This window comes from Rhinoraja longicauda, chromosome 31, assembly GCF_053455715.1.
Source record: "Rhinoraja longicauda isolate Sanriku21f chromosome 31, sRhiLon1.1, whole genome shotgun sequence".
In the NCBI taxonomy this organism is placed as follows: Eukaryota; Metazoa; Chordata; class Chondrichthyes; order Rajiformes; family Arhynchobatidae; genus Rhinoraja; species Rhinoraja longicauda.
In genome coordinates, this window is record NC_135983.1 from 26,985,281 (window position 1) to 27,003,005 (window position 17,725).

At 48.4% G+C, this 17,725-nt stretch overlaps 1 protein-coding gene across 3 annotated transcripts in view; it reads right to left on the bottom strand.

Moving 5' to 3' along the window:
* The window catches only part of brinp1 (bone morphogenetic protein/retinoic acid inducible neural-specific 1), a 199,312-nt gene extending 181,593 nt beyond the window's left edge, over positions 1–17,719 (bottom strand). Inside the window, exons 1-2 of one of the 3 annotated variants that reach the window (XM_078425829.1) lie at positions 17,288–17,719; positions 16,617–16,730 (exon numbers count right to left, since the gene is read on the bottom strand). The gene's annotated coding sequence lies outside the window, so the exon portion shown is untranslated. Of the gene's footprint in view, positions 1–16,616; positions 16,789–17,287 lie in introns of those variants that run through there. The other 2 variants (XM_078425827.1, XM_078425828.1) reach the window with 2 other exon arrangements.
* Between the last annotated feature and the right edge of the window lie 6 nt (positions 17,720–17,725).

Sequence of the window (17,725 nt, forward strand, 5' to 3'; positions counted from 1 at the left end):
ACATCTATCTCTCTCTTGAATACATCCTGTGAATTGTCCTCCACCGCCTTCTGTGGCAGAGAATTCCACAGATTCACAACTCTCTGGGTGGACATTTCTTGCTTTCTGCACATTAAAAATTCAGGCATTGCTTCTGAGATGGTTTCAACAAGAGACGTGTTTGACCGCAAGTGTCTTTTTTTGTTCTGAAATAATTTTTTGCTTCAGTGCTTTACTCCCCTGGATATGAGATGGCAAGCCACTTTGTTGGGCAATGCCATCATAAACCAGGCTGTTACTGTGGAATAATGCCATTCCTAAAATAGCCCCGGGATCCATGAGCCCACAGCCGCTGCCTTGACATAATGAAGTGGTTTTAAAAATCACAAGGTCAGCAGCTATCTGATGACTTAAGAATCACCGGTGCTTACAGTTTATATGGGTTGAGTCCCCCTGCTCTTCCACAAAGCAGATAAGAATCCCTGTGACTCCTGGCCCTTTTAAAAGTCACATCAACGCAGATCTATCTAAGTTAGCACTTCATGGCCAAGCAGAGCTGTACGGCAATGCGTCACGGTGGCGCGGCGGTAGAGTTGCTGCCTCATAGGAACTTAGAAGGACGAGATGGGATCTTATCGAAACGTATAAGATTATTAAAGGGTTGGACACGTTAGAGGCAGGAAACATGTTCCCAATGTTGGGGGAGTCCAAAACAAGGGGCCACAGTTTAAGAATAAGGGGTAGGCCATCTAGAACGGAGATGAGGAAAAACATTTTCAGTCAGAGAGTTGTAAATTGGTGGAATTCTCTGCCTCAGAAGGCAGTGGAGGCCAATTCTCTGAATGCTTTCAAGAGAGAGCTAGATAGAGCTCTTAAGGATAGCAGAGTCAGGGGGTATGGGGAGAAGGCAGGAACGGGGTACTGATTGAGAATAATCAGCCATGATCACATTGAATGGTGGTGCTGGCTCGAAGGGCTGAATGGCCTACTCCTGCACCTATTGTCTATTGTCTATTGTCGAGACCCTTCTTCAGACAAAAAGGGTCTCGATCCAAAACGTCACCTATTCCTTTTCTCCAGAGATGCTGCCTGAACCCGCTGAGTTACTCCAGCATTTTTTGTCTATCTTCGGTTTAAACCAGCATCTGCAGTTCCTTTCCACTCAAGTCTGTTTTGGAGATTAGAGGAAACTAACTTCCAAGCCCTTTTAATCCACTCTTGCCATTGGGAAGAAGGTACAGGAGCCTAAAAACTGTAACATCCAGGTTCAGGAACAACTTCTTCCTCACAGCCAACAGGGTATTAAACACTACAACTTCCAAATAAGCTTTGAACTATATTGATTTGGGGGATGGTATTTTTGCACTATTATTGTCTATTTATTTGTTTCTTTGTTTTTATACATGTGTTCCAGGAGAAGAATTAGGCCATTCGGCCCATCAAGTCTACTCCGCCATTCAATCATGGCTGATCTGTCCCTCCCTCTCAACCCCATTCTCCTGCCTTCTCCCCATAACCCCTGACACCCGAACTAATCAAGAATATATCTATCTCTGCCTTAAAAATATCCATTAACTTGACCTCCACAGCCTCCTGTGGCAATGAATTCCACAGATTCACCACCCTCTGACTGAAGAAATTCCTCCAAAATATATATTACTGAACTTTGGCTGTTGTTTACTCTGGTTTTCCAGAGTACTAAGTTTGCATGCCTGTTGTGCTGCTGTAAGTAGGAATTTCATTGTTCCCTTTCAGGACAAATGACAATAAAACACTTATTTTTACAACTGGAGGCACCAAGACATCATAAGCCTCATAATGAGATATGCTTTCATGCTTCCATGAAACTACACAGGTTCTGAGAAGGCTGTGGATTTAAAGTCCTTTACCAGAAAAATGCAGGGTGACATTCACGTGGAGCAGCGGTAGAATTGCCGCCTCACAGCGCCAGAGACCAATGTTCCATCCTGACTAAGGGTGCTGCCTGTACGGAGTTTGTACGTTCTCCCCGTTACCCACATGGGTTTTCTCCGGGTGCTCCGGTTTCCTCCCACGCTCCAAAGACGTGGTTTGTAACTTAATTGGCTTGGGATAATTGTAAATTGTAAATTTGAGCGGCACGGTGGCGCAGCGGTAGAGTTGCTGCCTTACAGCGAATGCAGCTCCGGAGACTCAGGTTCGATCCTGACTACGGGCGCTGTACTGTACGGAGTTTGTACGTTCTCCCCGTGACCTGCGTGGGTTTTCTCCGAGATCTTCGGTTTCCTCCCTCGCTCCAAAGACGAACAGGTATGTAGGTTAATTGGCTGGGCAAATGTAAAAATTGTCCCTAGTGTGTGTAGGATAGTGTTAGTGTGCGGGGATCACCGGTCGGCGCGGACCCGGTGGGCCGAAGGGCCTGTTTCCGCGCTGTATCTCCAAACTAAAATTAAACTTCGTCCGCAGGGAGCACTCCACTGTTAAGTGTCATCTTTCAGTTGAGACATTAAGTGAAGGCCCTGCGTGTTTTACATGCTATTACACTCTTTTGATAAAGAACAATGCAGATTCTGGCCAAGATTCATCAATCAACCAACAACACTGAAAATAATGCAACCTCTGCGGTCATCAGCATATCGCCAACCGGTGAGCTGGCAATCGGAGTAACCTTGAACAGGGTGGCACGGTGGCGCAGCTGGTAGAGACGCTGCTTCACAGCGCCAGAGACCCGGGTTCGATCCTGAGCTCGGGTGCTGGCTGTGTGGAGTTTGCACGTTCTTCCTGTGACCGAAGGCTTGCAGGTTTGTAGGTTAATTGGCTCCTGCAAGTCACCTCCCAGCATGCAGGGAGTGGGTGAGAAAAGTGGGGATAACACAGAATTGTTTCCCAAGTTTCTCTTTGGTAGAAACATAGAAACTGGGTGCAGGAGGAGGCCACTTGGCCCTTCGAGCCAGCACCGCCATTCATTGAGATCATGGCTGATCGTCCACGATCAGTAACCCGTGCCTGCCTTCTCCCCATAACCCTTGATTCCTCTAGCCCCCAGAGCTGGTGCCTGAGGATCTACTAGCCAAATCTGCTTGGCCAGCACATTGTTTGTAGGCTCTGTAAGTGATGACACTCTTCCCTCATCAACACAACTCCCACTGTTTGCACAATGCATTTATACCAAAGATATACAGTTCCTGTAATGCGACGTAAAGAAGTATTTCTTGGGCCTCACGTTCCAGGAATGAGTGGGTTAATATATGATGAGCGTTTGTCAGCACTGGGCCGCCTGTGCTCGTTGGAGTTCAGAAGGTTGAGGGGGGACCTCATTGAAACTTACAGAATAATGAAAGGCTCAGATAGAGTGGATGTGGAGAGGATGTTTCCACTGGTGGGGGAGAGTCTTAGACCAGAGGGCACAGCCTCAGAATTAAAGGGCGCTCTTTTTCAAAGGAGGTGAGGAGGAACTTCTTTAGTCAGAGGGTGGTTAATCTGTGGAACTCATTGCCACAGAGGGCAGTGGAGGCCAAGTCAGTGGATATTTTTAAGGCCGAGATGGACAAATTCTTGATTAGAACGGGTGTCAAGGGTCACGGGGAGAAGGCAGGGAAATGGGATCGGGAGGCAGAGATCAGCCGTGATTGAATGGCGGAGTGGGCTCGATGGGCCGAACGGCCTCATTCTACTCCTACAACTTGTGAACATTTCCTTCATTCTTTGCTCTTCCCATTGTTATCTCCTCTCATTCTGCTTCCTGACACACAGTTTCACACCTTCAGCGACCTAACACTAACATCCACCGTAATCTGCATTTACAGGGCACTTTCAACAGAGCAGGAAAGCCCAAGGCATTACTCGAGAGTAACCAAGAACAAGGCACTGAGTCGCAGCCGGAGTTATGAGATGAGCTACCCAGAAGCTCTGTTAGAAATTGTCGGTTTTAACGAAGATCTTGAAGGAAGGGAGTTGGAAACAAAGATACTAGAGGAGCAAGATTGGCCCTAAAAACCGTAGTACGTCACGGCGCCATTTTAGTCGGCAGAAACTTGCAGAAACATTTAAAAAGAAAAATAACAAAAATCTGTGAATTGATAGATGAGATATATTCTGCATTTTTATGGTATCATCACACATACTGTTCCCCCAAAACACTGATTACACTGCGAGAGGCTGAGCGAACGGCGGGTTTTGCTTACTAAAATGGCGGACGTTACGCTCCTTTGCGTACTACACTTCAGTATAGACGTTTGTACTCAACCACTCCCTACAGCTCAGGCCCTCGAGACCTGGCAACATCCTCGTAAGTCTTCTCTGCAACTCTCCAACTTGACAGCATCTTTCCCGTGACATGGTGCCCAAAAATGAACACAATACACTAAATGAGGCCTAGGGTCGCCAACTGTCCCGTATTAGCCTGGACATCCCGTATTTTGGGTTAAATTGGTTTGTCCCTTACGGGACCGCCCTTGTCCCGCGTTAGGCCCGTGGGCCGCTGTAGGCCGGGACAGTGTAGGCTAACGGAGTGTGTTCGGGAGCAGGGCAGAGTGTGTTCGTCTAACGGAGGTTGGGTAGCAACCCGCCTCCCGGCCCGGGCGGCCGCCATTGGTGGAGCGGGAGCACGTGGCCGCTGGCTGGGTGAGGTCACGTGGGGCGCGGGGCGGTGACGTCACCTTGTTCCGTATTTGGGAGTGAGAAAGTTGGCAACCCTAATGAGGCCTTACAAATGTCTTATATAACTGCAACATGACTCCCCAACTTCTATACTCAACACTCTATACTCTACACCAGAGGTAAATGAGCCTGGAGATTGTTGAGATGGAGAAGATTACAATGGACAATACCTTAGCAGGATCTAGAAACTCCATCACAAGTTCAGACTATGCTTGGAGGTAGATGTTGGTAGACGTACACTATTAAACCTTCTTCACTTTAAATAGAGCCATAGAGTGATACAGCGTGGAAACAGGCCCTTCAGCCCAACGTGCCCACACCGGCCAACATGTCCCAGCTACACTAGTCCCACCTGCCTGCGTTTGGTCCACCTGCCTGTCCTATCCATGTACCTGTCTAACTGTTTCTTAAACAATGGGATAGTCCCTGCCTCAACTACCTCCTCCGGCAGCTTGTTCCATGCACCCACCACCCTTTGTGTGAATAGGTTACCCCTCAGATTCCTATTCAATCTTTTCCCCCTTCACCTTAAATGGCTACAAAAATTCTGGATCAATTATTAATGACAGAAATTCATTAATATTAAATGCTTGGTTCAAATGGTTAAATACCACCTTTAGTTTGGGTTTGTTTGGAGATACAGTGTGGAAACATGCCCTTCTGCCCACGCCGACCAGCGATCCCCGCGCACTAACACTATCCTACACACACTGGGGACAATTTACATTTATACCAAGCCAATTAGCCTACAAACCTGCACGTCTTTGAAGTGTGGGAAAAAAAAGATTTCAGAGAAGACGCACGCAGGTCACGGGGGAGAACGTACAAACAATGTACAGACAAGCACCCGCGGTCAGGATGGAACCCGGGTCTGGTGCTGTGAGGCTGCAACTGTATCGCTGCTTCACCGGGCAGCAACAGCCGATAGAAGTAGCCATGAACTGGAAGCAAAGGAAATGTGGTTCCTCCATTCAGTGCTGGTATCTGATCTAATGGTCACTGTTATCACAAGCAATGCAGAAGACTGGGCCTGCATTATTTGCACCTGCATCTCAATAGACAATAGACAATATCATATCATATATATACAGCTGGAAACAGGCCTTTTCGGCCCACCAAGTCCGTGCCGCCCAGCGATCCCCATACATTAACACTATCCTACACCCACTAGGGACAATTTTTTAAAAAAACTTTTACCCAGCCAATTAACCTACATACCTGTACGTCTTTGGAGTGTGGGAGGAAACCGAAGATCTCGGAGAAAACCCACGCAGGTCACGGGGAGAACGTACAAACTCCTTACAGTACAGCACCCGTAGTCAGGATTGAACCTGAGTCTCCGGCGCTGCATTCGTTGTAAAGCAGCAACTCTACCGCTGCGCTACCATGCCGCCGAGACGCAAGAGTAGGCCATTCGGCCCTTCGAGCCAGCACCGCCATTCAAAGTGATCATGGCTGATCATTCTCAATCAGTACCCCGTTCCTGCCTTCTCCCCATACCCCCTGACTCCGCTATCCTTAAGAGCTCTATCTAGCTCTCTCTTGAATGCATTCAGAGAATTGGCCTCCACTGCCTTCTGAGGCAGAGAATTCCACAGATTCACAACTCTCTGACTGAAAAAGTGTTTCCTCATCTCCGTTCTAAATGGCCTACCCCTTATTCTTAAACTGTGGCCCCTGGTTCTGGACTCCCCCAACATTGGGAACATGTTTCCTGCCTCTAAGTATAAGAAAATAACTGCAGATGCTGGTACAAATCGATTTCTTCACAAAATGCTGGAGTAACTCAGCAGGTCAGGCAGCATCTCGGGAGAGAAGGAATGGGAGACGTTTCGGGTCGAAGAAGGGTCTCGACCCGAAACGTCACCCATTCCTTCTCTCCCGAGATGCTGCCTGACCTGCTGAGTTACTCCAGCATTTTGTGAATTAAAAAATTTCCTGCCTCTAACGTGTCCAACCCTTTAATAATCTTATATGTTTCGATAAGATTCCCTCTCGTCCTTCTAAATTCCAGTGTATACAAGCCTAGTCGTTCCAGTCTTTCAACATATGACAGTCCCGCTATTCCGGGAATTAACCTATTGAACCTACGCTGCACACCCTCAATAGCAAGAATATCCTTCCTCAAATCTCCTCCAACCTCATTTACTGTATCCGTTGTTCCAAGTGTCAACTTCTCCACATCGGCGAGACCAAACGCAGGCTCGGCGATCGTTTCGCTAAACACGCCCGCTCAGTCCGTCTCAACCAAACTGATCTCCCGGTGGCTCAGCACTTCAACTCCCCCTCCCATTCCCAATCTGACCTTCCTGTCCCGGGCCTCCTACATTGTCAGAGTGAGGCCCCAGCGCAAATTGGAGGAACAGCACCTCATATTTTGCTTGGGTAGTTTACACCCCAGCAGTATGAACATTGAATTCTCTGACTTTAATTAGCTCTTGCTTTCCCTCTCTCTCCACTCCCTCCCCTTTCCCAGTTCTCCCACTGGTCTTACTGTCTCCTACTACATTCCATCTCTGTCCCACCCACCCCCCCTGACATCAGTCTGAAGAAGGGTCTCGACCCGAAACATCACCCATTCCTTCTCTCCAGAGATGCTGCCTGTCCCGCTGAGTTACTCCATCATTTTGTGTCTACCTGCATTTTTCGGAGTCTATCGGCCACGTTAAACATTCATTCCCTCCTCTATCAGAGCTGTACAGTTGCAACGTGTACCATCTGCAGTGAACATCCCGGCTATTCTAACAGCCTCTCTCAAACACATCACTGCTTCTGCCACCAAGGTCAAAGTCAGCAGACACGTCAGAACACCACAAACCACAGGTTCGTCTGCAAGACTCTCTCCAAATATGTACATGCTTGTCAGTTAATTGGCTTGATATAGTGTGTCTAGGACGGCCGCCATTGGTGGAGCGGGAGCACGTGGCCGCTGGCTGGGTGAGGTCACGTGGGGCGCGGGGCGGTGACGTCACCCTTTGTCCCTTATTTGGGAGTGTGATAGTTGGCAACCCTAGATTGAGGTGTCAATAGAGTCTTGAGGCTTTGACAGTAGGCATAGCAGGGACTGGAACTAAATGTGAGCTAAGCTGTTCAGGGTTGACTACTTCACATAAAGGCCGATGGAAGTCTGGAACTCTGGATCTTGATAAATACCAGCTCAGCAAGGATATTTTGGATTACAAACCGAACGATGGAACAGAGGTCAATGTCCAAATCAGTCACGATCTAACCGGAGGGGAAACGTCTTCATGGGCCGTGATCTTAGAGTCATAGAGTCACAGAGCGTGGAAACAAGCCCCTCAGCCCAACTTGCCCACACTGGCCAACGTGTCCCATCTATGCTGTTTCATAGGTTATAGAAACATAGAAAATAGGTGCAGGAGGAGGCCATTTGGCCCTTCGAGCCAGGCCAGCCATTCATTGTGATCATGGCTGATCATCCACAATCAGTAACCCGTGCCTGCCTTCTCCCCATATCCCTTGATTCCACTAGCCCCTAGAGCTCTGTCTAACTCTCTTTTAAATTCATCCAGTAAATTGGCCTCCACTGTCCTCTGTGGCAGAGAATTCCACAAATTCACAACGCTCTGAGTGAAAAAATTTCTTCTCACCTCAGTTTTAAATGGCCTCCCCTTTATTCTTAGACTGTGACCCCTGGTTCTGGACTCCCCCAACATTGGGAACATTTTTCTTGCATCTAGCTTGTCCGGTCCTTTTATGATTTTATATATCTCCATAAGAACCCCTCTCATCCTTCTAAACTCCAGTGAATACAAGCCCAGTCTTTCCAATCTTTCCTCATATGACAGTCCCTCCATCCCAGGGATTAACTTTGTGAACCTATGCTGTACTGCCTCAATAGCAAGGACGTCCTTCCTCAAATTAGGAGACCAAAATTATAGGAGTGGAATTAAGCCGTCCAACTCATCAAGTCTACTCCGCCATTCAATGATGGCCGATCTATCTCTCCCTCTCAAACCCATTCTCCTGCCTTCTCCCCATCACCCTTGGTCTCACCTGCCTGCATTTGGCCCAGATCCAGCTAAACCTGTCCTATCCATGTACCTGTCTAACTGTTTCTTAAACATTGGGATTGTCCCAACCTCCTCTGGCAGCTTATTCCATACACCCACCACCCACTGTGTGAAAAGGTTGCCCCTCAAATTCCTATTAAATCTTCCCCCCCCCCCCACCTTAAACCTATGTCCGCTGGTCTTCGGTTTCCCTACTCTGGGCAAGAGACTCTGTGCATCTACCTGATCTATTCCTCTCATGATCTTATACACCTCTATAACATCATCCCTCATCCTCCTGCGCTCCAAGGAGTAGAGTCCTTGCCTGCTCAACGTCTCACTATAGCTCAGCCCCTCTAGTCCTGGCAACATCCTCGTTAATGTTCTCTGTACCCTTTCCAGCTTGACAACATCTTTCCTACGACATGATGCTCAGACTTGAATGCAGTACTCTAAAGGTAGACCCAAAATGTTGGAGTAACTCAGCGGGATAGACAGCATCTCTGGAGAGAAGGAATGGGTGACTTTTCAGATCGAGACCCTTCTTCAGACTCCTATGCAATACTCTAAATGCGGCCTCACCAATGTCTTATACAACTGTAACATGACCTCCCAATCTTCTGCCATATTCCAACCTGTGTTTGATTCAGTCACGTCCAGATAACACAAGAGGATACTTAGAAACATAGAAAATAGGTGCAGGAGGAAGCCATTTGGCCCTTCGAGCCAGCACCGCCATTCAATGTGATCATGGCTGACCATCCACAATCAGTAACCCATGCCTGCCTTCTCCCCATATCCTTTGATTCCACTAGCCCCTAGAGCTCTATCTAACTCTCTTTTAAATTTATCCAGTGAATTGGCCTCCACTGCCTTCTGTGGCGAAGAATTCACAACTCTCTGGGTGAAAAAATTTCTTCTCACCTCAGTTTTAAATGGCCTCCCCTTTATTCTAAAGACTGTAGCCCCTGGTTCTGGACTCCCCCAACATTGGGAACATTTTTCCTGCATCTAGTTTGTCCAGTCCTTTTATAATTGTATACGTCTCTAGAAGATCCCCCTCATCCTTCTAAACTCCAGTGAATACAAGCCCAGTCTTTTCAATCTTTCCTCACATGACAGTCCCTCCATCCTAGGGATTAACCTGGTGAACCTACTGCCTCAATAGTCAAAGGTACTTAGAATATAAACATAGGAATCAAGACATGTATTTGCCATTTCTCTTGTGGCAATATTGGAAGTATTGCCAATAGGTTAACAGCAATAAAATAGCCTTCAATTCTTATTTTTTTATTGAATCAACCTGACCAGTTCAGATTATTTCCAAATAATTTAGCATCCGATTTCAGAGATTACGCTTTAATCGAGATGAAACCGTGTAATATCAATAGACAATAGGTGCAGGAAGAGGCCATTCGGCCCTTCGAGCCAGCACCGCCATTCAATGTGATCATGGCTGGTCATTCTCAATCAGTACCCCGTTCCTGCCTTCTCCCCATACCCCCTGACTCCGCTATCCTTAAGAGCTCTATCTAACTCTCTCTTGAATGCATTCAGAGAATTGCCCTCCACTGCCTTCTGAGGCAGAGAATTCCACAGATTCACAACTCTCTGACTGAAAAAGTTTTTCCTCATCTCAGTTCTAAATGGCCTACCCCTTATTCTTAAACTGTGGCCCCTGGTTCTGGACTCCCCCAACATTGGGAACGTGTTTCCTGCCTCTAACGTGTCCAACCCCTTAATAATCTTATATGTTTCAATACGATCCCCTCTCATCCTTCTAAATTCCAGCGTATACAAGCCTAGTGCGCTATCCTTAAGAGCTCTATCTAGCAGTGAATATACCTTCATGCATCCATATGAAAATATTTGGAAGTTTTAACACAATTAAAATCCATGTAAAAGGAATGTGAAACCTGATTCTATAAAAGTTGATACACCGTCATGCTGTTTAATTTTGTCGTTCAACTGCATTATTCCAAAAACTCAATACGTTCTAGAAGCCATTCCACAGGTCTGTCCCGATCAGCCAATAATGCGATATGATACAAAGATGGACACATAAAGCTGGAGTCACTCAGCGGGTCGGGCAGCATCTCTGCAGAAAAGGAATTGGTGACGTTTCGGGTCGAGACCCTTCTTCAGACTGAGAGTCAGGGGAAGGAGATGAGGAGGAATTTCTTTAGTCAGAGGGTGGTGAATCTGTGGAATTCATTGCCGCAGAAGGCTGTGGAGGCCAAGTCAGTGGATATTTTTAAGGCAGAGATAGATAGATTCTTGATTAGTACGGGTGTCAGAGGTTATGGGGAGAAGGCAGGAGAATGGGGTTAGGAGGGAGAGATAGATCAGCCATGACTGAATGGCGGAGTAGACTTGATGGGCTCAATGGCCTAATTCTGCTCCTATCACTAATAAACATGGATGGGAACTGAGAGATATGGTACTAGATATGTGTGCAGGAAGGAACTGCAGATGCTGGTTTACACCGAAGATAGACACAAAATGCTGGAGTAACTCAGTGGAACAGGCAGCATCTCGGGAGAGAAGGGTCTCGACCCGAAACGTCACCCATTGCTGCTCTCCAGAGATGCCGCCTGTCCCGCTGAGTTACTCCAGCATTTTGTGTCTATATTCGTCTTATTATTTAACTTCATTTAAAACGCACTCGTGAATATTCAACCTTCATTCAAAAATTCAGCACAGAGAATACTTATCCAAGGAACGCGTTAAAACTCAGGTATATGTCATCTTGCCTCCTTGTGTGACTGCTGATTATCAACTTGCCAGTTTATATCATGTCTAGTAGCATCTCTTAAATATCCCCAAATGCTCAGATTTGTGAATCACGTCATTCAGAGCACAGAGCAAGCCCACACACATCAGCCAGATCAAAGCAAAACAAGATGCCTGCAATCACAGATCTAAGTGCCTGGATTCTAAACGAGCAGGAAATGAAATAAAGATCACCGTGAACTTCTGTTAGGCTTGCGATGAAATGGCAAAGACAGGAAGACAAGAAGGGTTTCAGGGTTTATGGGGAAAAGGCCAGAGATTAGGGTTAAACGTCGGGGTGCCAACTGTCCCGTATTAGCCGGGACATCCCGTTTTTGGGCTAAATTGGTTTGTCCCGTACGGGACCGCCCTTGCCCCTTATTAGGCCCGGGGGGCAATGTTGGAGCCGCTGTAGGCCCATACACTGTAGGCTGGCAGAGTGTGTTCGGGGACCAGGGCCGAGTGTGTTCGCCCAATGGAGTTTGCGTAGCAACCCGCCTTCTGAGGCCGGGCGGCCGCCATTGGTGGAGCGGGAGCACGTGGCCGCTGGCTGGGTGAGGTAACGTTGGGCGCGGGGGCGGTGACGTCACCATTCGTCCCTTATTTGGGAGTGAGGAGGTTGGCAACCCTAGTTAAAAGCCTCAATCAAAATGGCGACTAACATGTGGCGTTGATGCTAAAAATTTGCAACTCTAAATTTTGGAGATTTACTTATTAGAACAGGTGTCAGGGGTTATGGGGAGAAGGCAGGAGAATGGGGTTGAAATAGATCAACCTTGATTGAATAGCGGAGTAGACTTGATGGGCCCAATGGCCCAATTCTGCTCCTATCATTTATGAACTTATGAAGATAAGTGTGAGGTAGGCAAGTGGATTTGGTGCCAGAATAGAGGTTCACTTTGGATAAATATAGAGGGTGGCACGGTGGCGCAGCGGTAGAGTTGCTGCCTTACAGCGCCAGAGACCAGGGTTCCGTCCCGACTACGGGCGCCGTCTGTACGGAGTTTGTACCTTCTCCCCCGTGACCTGCATGGGTTTTCTCCGGGTGCTTCGGTTTCCTCCCACACTCCAAAGACGTACAGGTTTGTAAGTTAATTGGCTTTGGTAAAATGGTAAATTATCCCTAGTGTGGGGTGTGGGATAGAGCTAGTGTCCGGGGATCGCTGGTCGGCGCGGACTCAGTGGGCCGAAGGGCCTGTTTCCAGTTGCTTCAAGATCCAACCCAGGTGATACTTTGTGTGCGGGTCAGAGAAGTGGATGGGCAATCACACATTACAGTCGCTCCACTCTTTTAAACCTCTACTCCCGACAGCAACTTGTCTTACTCCACTGGCAATACCTTGCACTGAACGTTATTCAAGTTACTCCCTTTATCATGTATCTGTGCCATTCTCAATCAGTACCCCGTTCCTGCCTTCTCCCCATACCCCCTGACTCCGCTATCCTTAAGAGCTCTACCTAGCTCTCTCTTGAATGCATTCAGAGAATTGGCCTCCACTGCCTTCTGAGGCAGAGAATTCCACAGATTCACAACTCTCTGACTGAAAAAGTTTTTTCCTCATCTCAGTTCTAAATGGCCTACCCCTTATTCTTAAACTGTGGCCCCTTGTTCTGGACTCCCCCAACATTGGGAACATGTTTCCTGCCTCTAACGTGTCCAACCCCTTAATAATATTATACGTTTCGAAAAGATCTCCTCTCATCCTTCTAAATTCCAGTGTATACAAGCCCAGTCGCTCCAGTCTTTCAACATATGACAGTCCCGCCATTCCGGGAATTAACCTAGTAAACCTACGCTGCACGCCCTCAATAGCAAGAATATCCTTCCTCAAATTTGGAGACCTAAACTGCACACAGTACCCCAGGTGCGGTCTCACTAGGGCCCTGTACAACTGCTGTTATTTTATTTACACCAAAATAAATTGTTATTTTATTTACACCAAAATAAATTGGACACTCATCCTATTTAATTACAAAACCAGCTTCTGGGGATCATAAGTCCAGAAGTGATCGGAAATAGGACCAGTCTGTTGCTGACGGTGCTCCTCAGGTTGACCAGAGTGTCTAGCTCAACCTGCGCTAGAACGTAGAAGAGTAGAGCACAGGAACAGGCCCTTCGGCCCACAATGTCGGCATACTATGTTTTGAAGGGGTAACACTCCGAACAGGGTGTGCCTGTTCAGATGGAGCGCCATCGCACGATAAATCTCTAAGTAATCAGTCACTTGGAATCAGTCACTTGGAATCCTCGCAAAATCCGATTGAAGGTGAAAGCAGACAGAGCACTTAAAACGTATGCTGCACTCCTTAAAGATGAACAAGGGAGTCTTGCTCTGGTGGGTGACATTGTATCACAGATCCTGTGGCATCCACACACTTACTTTCATCAGATAAAAAAATAATAGGAGTAGAATTAGGCCATTTGGCCCATCTAGTCCTCTCCACCATTCAATCATGGCTGATCCACCTCTCCCTCCTAACCCCATTCTCCTGCCTTCTCCCCATAACCCCCGACACCCGCACTAATCAAGAATCTGTCCATCTCCGCCTTAAAAATATCCACTGACTTGGCCTCCACAGCCTTCTGTGGCAAAGAATCCCACAGATTCACCACCCTCTGACTGAAGAAATTCCTCTTCATCTCCTTCGTAAAGGAACGTCCTTTAATTCTGAGGCTGTGACCTCTGGTCCTAGACTCTCCCACTAGTGGAAACAACATCCTCTCCACATAGAAACATAGAAAATAGGTGCAGGAGGAGGCCATTCTGCCCTTCGAGCCAGCACCTCCATTCATCGTGATCATCCACAATCTGTACTCCGTTCCTTCCTTCTCAATCCAAGCCTACCTTTCTGCTGGGATCCCTGAATGACAATTTGAACGCGACAGGTGAGGGGCACAGGTAGGCTTGAATGGTTGGTGCAGAAATTGGAAAGCAGCTAAATGCACAGAGTTGCCATCCACTCTCTGCACAGAGTTGCCATCCATCTGGCGATTGAACCAAATGGCATTATTCAGGAGAGAGCTAGATAGAGCTCTTAAGGACAGCGGAGTCAGGGGGTATGGGGAGAAGGCAGGAACGGGGTACTGATTGGGAATGATCAGCCATGATCACATTGAATGGCGGTGCTGGCTCGAAGGGCCGAATGGCCTCCTCCTGCACCTATTGTCTATTGACCATTATATGAAACAGGAGAGAGAAACGTGAATGACAACATCTCTCTCTCTCCCTCTCTCTCTGTCTGTGAGATTGTTGTCTTAAGTCACGTTCACACACCTGTAATGATGTCCTTTTTAGCATTGGCGTGGGTAGATGGGAACGAAGGGAGGTGAGACTTGGATAGGAGTTTTTCAACGCAACCCCTAATAATGAACAACTTTTAAAGGCGAAATGCAAGGGGGTTCCTGTTGACATAAGCAATTGGTTTATGCAAAATTATTATTGCACATTACTACAGAACCGGTGCAATGACAAATGGGCCGCTTCCATCAACTATTGCCCAGCAGAATCAACTAGAGGAGCTTATTTAAAAAAAAAAAAAAAAAAACTAGTCTCCATGTAACGAGGGAGCCTTTGCAAATCTTTGTGGAGTTTCTGGGTGGAATAGAGTAAGAGCTCCGCCTGGTGGCAAAGGTAGTCCACCAGGCACCGTCCACCAGAAACAGACAGCCTTCCCTTCAAGAAAACTTTCAATGGGTTCTTCTCCACAGCACAGAGAGAGAGAGAGAGAGAGAGAGAGAGAGAGGTGGAGGGAGAGGGGCAGAGAGGGGAGAGAGAGAGAGGGGTGGGGGGGAGAGAAAGGGGGTGGAGAGAGAGAGAGAGAGAGAGAGAGAGAGAGATATATATGAGAGAGAGAGAGAAAGAGAGAGAGAGAGAGAGGGGGGGGAGGGAGAGGGGGGGGGAGGGAGAGGGGGGGAGGGAGAGGGAGGGGAGGGAGAGGGAGGGGAGAGAGAGGGGAGGGAGAGGGAGGGGAGAGAGAGGGAGGGGAGAGAGAGGGGGGGGGAGGGAGGGAGGGGAGAGAGAGGGGGGGGGGAGGGAGGGAGGGAGGGAGAGGGGGGGAGGGAGAGAGAGGAGATAGAGAGGGAGAGGGGAGAGAGAGAAGGGAGAGAGAGGAGATCGAGAGAGAGAGAGAGGAGAGAGAGAGGAGAGAGAGAAACAAATTGTCCGGCTGCTAAATATTTCACCGAGGTGCAGTTAAGTGGAAAAAAAATCACGCCAGAATCTAAGAACCAACAGGGAATGTTTCTTTCCTTTTTAAAATCACAGACTAAAAAGTTAAATTCACAATGCTGCGCTTAATTGGTAGAGGAGTTCACACAAATGAGGGTGGGGGGCATTTTTTTTACATTGGAATATCTACATAGTACTGCTGCATATCTACAAGCCCACCTACAAGCCCACCTCCCGTAGCACCTGCGTGCACTGCAGATCAAAGGATTCGGAAGACCAGATATCCCCAGCGTTTCATGTTCAGTTCACCCCCCTCCTCCCACTTCACCCCCCCTCTCCACCCCTCTCCACCCCCCCTCTCCCCTCTCCACCCCCCCTCTCCCCTCTCCACCCCCCTCTCCCACCACCACCCGCTGCTCAAAACAGCCCCCCACCAGAAATCTCACACCTTGTCACACAACTCCTGAAAGCCGAGGTGTGGACACGTCTGCGTTCAATTTGCAGAACACACACACATAGACACAGACACACACACACACCACATAGACACACACACACACACACATACACACATGGAGACACACATACTCCAGCATAGACACACACACATACACACACACATAGACACACACACAGACACTCCAACATAGACACAGACACACACACACACTCCAGCATAGACACACACGTACACACACACATATATATATACACACATAGACACACACACTCCAGTAGACACACACACACACACCAACACACACATACCAGCACACACATAGACACACACGCACAAGCATAGACACTCCAGCATAGACACACACGTACACACATAGACACACATACACACCAGCACATCTAAACACCCACACATACACCAGCATAGACACATACACACACACACACACACACACACACACACACACACAGACATACACAGAGATACAAGCATGGACACGCAGACACAAACAGACCCCCACACACGCGTCCGCAGAAAAGGGTCTCAGAATGAATCAATACTGGATGATGGGGGTTTAACACTTACTCGCTCTCCGCCTCGTTGCTGCCGGTCGGGTCGGAACAACATTTGCAATGATGTGCATTTAGACGTGACCCAGGAAAACGCGCAACTCAATCGTTAATCCGTCTGTTAAACAGGCTGCAGGGGTTTGGGTTTTTGTTGCAGGTATCCAGGACTAATCTCCCCTCCCCTCCCTCCCTCCCCCCAACACACACACACACACACCACAAAATGTGCAGAGGGAATCGTGTCAAAAAGTGTGGCCTCTACAACACAGCTCCCTTCACCAAGCGCCGCGCTCTCCTCTCTATCCCTCTCTCCGCCCCCTCTCTCTCCCCCCCCCCCTCTATCCCTCCCTCCCTCTCTCCTCCCCTCCCCTCTCTCCCCCTCTATCCCCTCTTTCCTTCCTCTCTCCCTCCCCCCCTCTCCCCTTCCTCTCTCCCCCTCTCTCCCTCCCCCTCCTCTATCCCTCTCTCCCCCCCCCTCCCTCCCCCTCTCTCCCTCCCCCCTCTATCTCTCCTCCCCTCTCCCCTCTCTCTCCCCCCTTTCTCCCCTCTCTCTCCACCCCCCTCCCTTCTCTCTCCCCCCTCTCTCCCTCTCTATCCCCCCCCTCCCTCTCCCTCTCTATCCCCCCCCTCCCTCTCCCTCTCCCTCTCTATCCCCCCCCTCCTCCTCTCCCCCCCTGCCCCTCTCACCTAGTCACGGTCCTCCTCGGTGGCGGTGGAGCAGGGAGCTGCGAGCGGGCGATGTGTCGGCATGAAGTTGTCGCGGTGGCTGTGATGGCGGGTCCGGTTGTGGGGGCGACCTTGTCCTTGTTGTCGGTGAGGGGGGGGGGGGCTGGACTGTGGACACAGACAGACAGACAGACAGAGCCGGTACCCTGCTGGTCATGCCTCTGTGACCAGACCTGGGGTGGCTGCTTCACATCTGCAAGTGTGCACGCACATACATACAGATGGTGGAGCCCAGATAGATATCTGTGTGTGTGTGTGTGCGTGTATGGGTGTGTGTATGTATGTATGTAGTGTGTGTATATGTATATATGTAGGTGTGTGTGTACGTGTGTAAGTGAGTGTATGTATTATGTGTGTATGTATGTAAGTGTGTGTGTGTATGTATGTAAGTATAAGTGT